Consider the following 6,930-nt stretch of genomic DNA (forward strand, 5'->3'; position numbering starts at 1 on the left):
CCTCCGGCCCCAGCCTCCCCTCCCCCAATCCCAGCTCGCTGAGCAGGCAGGAAACCGAACCATCCTCAGGGCAGAGGCTCAGCTCCCTGCGGAAATGGACCGATCACAAGAGCCTAATGTTCTCACATCCCCTCATTTCGGATGCATAGAAACTGCGGCACCTTGGCCAGTCAGACAGGGGCTGTAAAGGACCTGGCTTGAGCCGTGTGTGTGTGTGTGTGTGTGTGTGTGTGTGTGTGAGAGAGAGAGAGAGAGAGAGAGAGAGAGAGAGAGAAAGAGAGAAAGAGAGACAGGCAGACAGACAGAGAAAGAAAGAGAGGGGGCTGTAGAACATCGCTCTCTGAGTTTACACTGGGGCGGGGGTGGGGGGGGGGTAATAAAGCTCCCTGATGAACAATACACAGGATTTTAGAAAGTGTACCTTGAAGGGTCAAATTGTCAGGGAGGACCAAGACCTGGGTTGAGGCTTCAGGGAGGAGATGAGAGTTACACTAAGCTCTGGAGGAGAGACAGGACAGGTGACAGGTGTTAGGTGATGTCAGAAGGGCAGGGGGGAGTAAAGGGACTGTGGGCTCCCCCTCTGGCTGGGAGAGGGCCAGCCTAGGTCACTAACATCATCGCTCCTTAATAAGCTCCTCCCTCACTTAGGACAGGCAAAGTGAGCGAGCAAATCCGACTTGGAATCAGGTGTCTGAGTTCTTGGAGACCCGAAGCTTTTCTAAAAGCCTAGTGGGGGGGTCAAGAGAGGCAGCTTCCAGTCCCAGCTCGGCTTCTGACCAGGGCGTGGCATTGGGCGAGCCACTCAGCTTCTCTCCTTTAGCCCTTCCTAAGACCCTGCCTTACAGCCTCATCTGCCGTGGGGCTGGGTTTGAGCCCAGTCAAGGGTGAGGAAGGAGGCAGGAGAGGCAGGTGAACTTCCCTGCTGCATTACTACAATGTGAAATCTACAGCCTTTGCGTCCCCTAGAAGAGAAGCTGTCGCCAGCTCCCACGCAGGGTTTCCCCAGCAGACCTCCCCAGGAGCCCGCAGGTGGCAAAATAAAACAAACTATCAATTCTTTGTTTTCTTTTTCCTCCCCGGGGTGTAGTAAACCCATTCTCAGTTAACAGTCTGCCTGCTTCCCGCCTCACACTCTCTGTTGCTGCCGGCAGCCTGAGAAGCCCAGACCACTGAGGGATGCTCTGGAGAGCCCGAGGCCCGGGAAGGGTCAGGGCCTGGAGGGGAGGCGAGCAGCCGACCCTCCCCAGCCCGGCTGGAGATCTGTCCGCTGCCCTCTCCCCATTGGCTCCTCTCCCTCCCACAGCCAATGGGTGGGCTCCTCAGGCCGGGCTGCACCCAATGAGACCGAGCCCAAGCCGGCCAGCCTGTCCAGCTAGTCCAGCGGCAGGATGCAAGAAAGGGAGGGAGAGGGAGAGAAACAACCTGGGGAGAGCAAGAAGCAGGAGCTTGGAAGAAAACTCAGTGGTTTCTGAACATTAAATGAGCTGGTGTTTAAATGAGATGCAAATGACATGCAAATGAGCCTCTCGTACTTTTGAAAAGAGGCATCAAAGCTTGGCTAAGAGAATACCAGTTAATCTCTCAGCCCGCCAGAGACATCCAGAGTGACCCCTCGTCTCCGGGGGACTCTCTACTGCATTTAGGAGCTGCCTGAGCTCCGCAAAGCGGTCCCTGCCCCACTAGGGCCACCAGCGACTCTGCTTTGTTTTCCACAAGCTAAACGGCAAGGGGTGAAGGAGCACCCCCAGATCTAGAATTCCCAGCACCATAGAAGTCCAGTGAAGGGAGGGACCCCGCTATCTTTGCTTCCCCCATTTCACACGTGAGGGGGCCTGACCGAGGCCACACAGCAGTTTGTGGCAGAGCCGGGCTTGGAACTCAGGGCCCCAAGACCCACTGACCCCCTGCTCCAGTTCACCATCTCACCCTGCGAGCGAAACCTCCCTTCTAAGTCCAGTGAGGTGGGGAACTGCTCATACGAAAGAGGGCCAGACAGCACCCAAGAGAAACGGCACCTGTGTCTCATGTCTGGAACTTCAGCCAGATTCTTGTCCCAACTCCAGAGTCCGGTTCAGAGGAAGTGGGTTGACACTTCCCCAAGGACTCCATGCAGTTCTTGAAGCTTCTCTGATCTCCAAGGACCCCCCACCAACAACCTCCCTGCTTTCCCCATCCTTTCCCAAGCCAGACCCTGCATGGACATTCCTAGACCCGAGCCTCCACTCTTGGGGCCCCCCAGTGGTCCACACATGGGGTCTGGGAATGCCAGAAGGAAGAAAGTAGGCCAATGGCAGAGAAGAGTATCACTCGTACAAACTGAAACAGCCTTTGCCAGAGCTTTTAGGGCCTTGAGATGTCAGAAACGACCTCCAGAGGGCAAAGGGGAGCTGGCTGAGCCCCCTGAGAAGACAGGCAGCCGGGAGGAGGAGAGGCAGGCCGGGGCGGGGGGAAGAGTCAACCAGAATCTACAGCCTGTTCCTGGGAAGGGGGTCCCCAGACAATGAAGTGCCAGGTGCCCAGAGGAAGAGTCAGCCCCCCATTCATGTCCCTCAGCCCTTGGCAGGCTTTGGAGCCCACCTTCCTGCCCTCAGCGCTCCTGGCCCAGCCCTTCCCTGCAGTCTGCCCCAACTCCAGGACGCAGGGCCCCAAAGTGAGCACAGGCAGGAGATGGGGCTGGGGGTAAACAAGGAAGCAGCCCCGACACACACTGCCTGACAGGCACCCCTTTAGTTCAGAGCCGGGCCCCCGTGCACTTACTAAAAGCTTGATAAATAGACATGTGACTTGATTGGCTAATAAATTGATTGCTGTTGGAGACCTTTCAGCCAGGGACTTCTCACTCCCTCCCCAGGTCCTGTAGTCGCCCCACAGAGCCACTCCTCTATGCAGCCTGGCCACCCAGTGGCCCTGAATTCGAGATCCAAGGATAGGGAAGGGGTGGCGTGGGCACATCCTCCCTACGCTGCAGGGCGATGCCAACCATGAGCCTCAGTCCTGAGCCCCCTGCAGGCTCTGAGAACTTGGGCGGCAGATGCCACCTCCTTGACTGTCCAGGCATCCGATTCACGTCCTCCGTTGGCCCCTCCCCTAAAAGGACAGAGGGCTTGTACAGAGCGCAGGTGACAAACCTCTTCAGATTCAAATAGAGAACCCAAACCCTAGAGCGCAAGGTCACAGCTGCCCAGGGACCAGATCTTCTGACTAAGACACCTGCCTTCCAGCAGAGGGCGGTGATTATCCCCACCCCAAGGAGGGCCAACCCGAGGGGAGAAGGTGAGGGCTTTGGGGAAGAGGAAGAGGACAATCGCTGGAATGTTCCATGTGCTCCTATCCCGGAGCTCCACTTTGGTTCTGCCCTTCCGCAGCGGATTTCTGTCAGTGCTGGGACGAAGAGAAGCCTCTTGCTGGGCAGTCACCCGCCTAGGGGCACCGTAGAATTTATTTTGCGAACCGGGGCTCTTTCAAGAGTGAAAGGGGGCTTCCCTGGTGGCGCAGTGGTTGAGAATCTGCCTGCCAGTGCAGGGGACACGGGTTCGAGCCCTGGTCTGGGAAGACCCCACATGCCACGGAGCAGCTGGGCCCGTGAGCCACAATTACTGAGCCTGTGCGTCTGGAGCTTGTGCTCCGCAACAAGAGAGGCCGCGATAGTGAGAGGCCCGCGCACAGCGATGAAGAGTGGCCCCCACTTGCCGCAACTAGAGAAAGCCCTCGCACAGAAACAAAGACCCAACACAGCCATAAATAAATAAATTAATTAAGTAATTAAAAAAAAAAAAAGAGTGAAAGGGAGCACGATTAATTATTCACCGGGACCACAGGTGCCAACCTGGACTCTCCCTAGCAAACAGGGACATGGGTTGCCCTGACTGTGGTTGACACAAGGCCCCGCCTTCTCTCAGTCAAAGCACTTCTGATCATCTGGATATGACCACTGTGTCCTCATCTGGTGGTCTCACCCGCGGGGATGCAGAGATCAGCCAGAGAGATGAGCCCCGGGATGCTGCTTAGAGAAGTATGTGTTAGGTAAGGGGGAAAATAAAGACCCGAGCACCCGGTCACAGCACAGTCTGCAGTTTCCAGTCATTAATTTGGGAGATACCTCCCTGCCTACAGTGTGCCCAGCATAATGCTGTGTATTGGCGAAACACTGGCAATTAACACAGACAGTGACTCTGTCCTCATGGAGTTTACGGACCACTGTAAATATTGAACATTAATTACACATCATGTTCTAAACAAGGAAATACTAGTGATGTGGGAACATTCAGGAAATACATGAGCCAAGCCTTTTCTAAGGCAGTCTTGATTGGGTCAAATCAATCCAGTGTGGAAGGTGACCACTCAGGAGCTATGTGACTTTGAGCAATTAATATAACCTCTCTGAGCCTCAGTTTCCTCACTTGTAAAAATAGAGTGATAACTACTTTACAGGTTTAATCTGAAAATAAAATTAGGTAATAAGTGTGTGAAATTGTCTCCACAGTGTCTGGCACAAGATAGGTACTCAACAAACACTAATCTCCTTTTCTTTTATTTCTAAAGAAAATAATATTTGGCCTTTACTCCTGCCAAATATTCTCTCCTTCCCATTGTCTACCTGGCAAACTCCTATTCATCCTTCAGTGCCCAGCACAGCGGCATGAAAGCCAGCAAAAAGTAGTAGTTAAACAAGTACAAGGTTTTTGACCCAGTGTTCCTGGATTTGAATTCTGATTCTGCCAATTGCTGTGTGATCTTAGATAAATCACTTAACTTCTCTGTGCTTCAATATCCTCCTCTGTTTCACAGGATTATTATGAGGGTAAAACATGCATGATGCACTTAGACCAGTATCCACTACTTAGTAGGTGCTCTATGAATTTTTTAAGAATAAAATGGCCAGCTCAGATGTCATCTGGAAAATCTGATATGTTACTGAATTAAGCTGAGCTTGCTGCACTGCTCTTAGCTGTAAATGATCCTATCCTTGGGCTCCCCTCCACACTGCCCAGGGTGGCCTGTGTATCACAGGGCAGAGAGTGAAGGTCAGCAGATGAACTGTGAACTAAGCAGAGGAGCCAGGGCACAAGCTGACTTGGGGACCAGGAGTCTAGAACTAATCCAAACCCCAGGCCTAACTACCTCTCACTTCTTACAATTACACTTCTGGGGAGTTTAAAAACCGGACAGATCCTCCTCTCAAATGGTTTAGACACTGTTCTTTCAGAGATCATTTCTCAAGGTTATTGCACACACGGGATCTGACGGCCTCTCCCTGCAGCCTTCCTCCCTGGGAACATAGTCCCACCAAGACCCAACTCTAGCTTCAAGAATTCAAGATGTGTTCTGATCACTTCAGGCGCCCTGCCACCCACCGCCAGCCCTCTATCCCCCTGAGTCAGGCGGCAGCACAGCCACTGTCAGGAAATCCTATCCAGCCCTGGCTTGACATTTCAACAGCCCAAGACCTGGAGATAAAAGTTGTCACTGAACAAAGTTCATTTCCCCCTCCCTCTCCTTTCCGGAGGCTTGATAGGCATCAGTGTGCGCGCCAAGATGGCCCTCTCTCTTGCGGCTGCTGCAGCAATTCCTGCTTTTTTGGGGGGAGGGGGGAAACCCTCACAATTGATGATTACAAAGAAGCAGTTTATCACCTGTGCTTTTATGATTGAGGCAACTAAGGGGAAAAGATGTCCTTTCAGATAAGCATTTGAAGGAGGGGGGAGAAAGATTTTCAAAGCCTCCTTTGTTCTCCTGAAGAGCCATGCCATGGAGTTCTGGCAGGCAGCCCAGGAGAAAGGAGAATTTTAAAAACACAATCTGAGCTGGCTTCCAAGCTGCTACACCATCCCTGTCATCAATTAGGGATGTTACTTAACAGGAGGTATGGACCATTGTCTCATCCAGCCTGCTGTCCCTAATTGGATGTGGACTTGTGATGAGTTCTCCTGAAAAGGGCTCTGTGTTTAGAGGTCCTCCTCTGGCCCTTGACACTCAAGGTCAGCTCAGGTTGGGCTGGCACAGGCCTCTGGGGCACATTGCTGGCAGGGAGGTAAGAGAAGGACCTTTCTGAGACCCCTCAGTGCAGGCAGAGAGCACAGACCCAGAACTCAGAGAAGGGCAGGCTGCCAGTTCCCAGCTGCCAGGCTGGGAACTGAGCTTGGGTAGCCAGGGAGGGGATGGGAGGTTGATTCCATGCCCCCTGCCAACTGCATCCCTGCCCAGCCGCAGCCCGAGGTCCTTCCACGGTAGACCCAGCCCCCAACCCATGTTCTGAAGATGAGCCTCATCAGGGTGCAGAGAGCTTCAGGGCCTCAGTCGCCAAAGGGATGGATTGAGCTGCTGCAGACTCAATAAATATTATGCTCAAGAAGCCCGTATACTCTGAGTCACAGCCTCGCCACTGCCAACGATGAAGAAACGACCATCTTCCCTAGCAAGCTGAAACTCCAATCTGCCACAGTTTGTGATGGGAGAACTGCTGGGGTGAAAGGGAACTGGGATCTCACGGTACCCTGGACCACCTAGGCCTCTGGAGTAGATGGAGCCTGGAGCTCAGGGTGATTCCCCACTTTACCTTGCAACCCCAAGTGTAGGGAGGAACATTTTCTTTACTCTCTACAGTATAGTGAGATCAAGCTAGAATGTTACAGAAAACTTTACCAAAAGCTCAGGAGGAACAAAGGGGAATAAACCCAAAGTAATACAAAACCAAATCATCTGGTTCAAGACCTACATTGGCTCATGTTCATTGTGGAGCCCTCACACAGTTGCCCCGCACCAGGATGGACCCTGGCTTGGACCCTTGCCAGAAACTGCCTTTCCCCCTTTCTTCCAGGATCCTGGAGGTCCATGTCCAAGTAAGTGAGATGGGATTTACCCTCCAACCTATCTAAGGCCTGCCTTCTGATTTCTAGGTTCTGTCCCAGAACCGACCTCTTGCCTGGGTAA

Source organism: Balaenoptera acutorostrata, chromosome 9 (genome assembly GCF_949987535.1).
Source record: "Balaenoptera acutorostrata chromosome 9, mBalAcu1.1, whole genome shotgun sequence".
NCBI classification, from domain to species: domain Eukaryota; kingdom Metazoa; phylum Chordata; class Mammalia; order Artiodactyla; family Balaenopteridae; genus Balaenoptera; species Balaenoptera acutorostrata.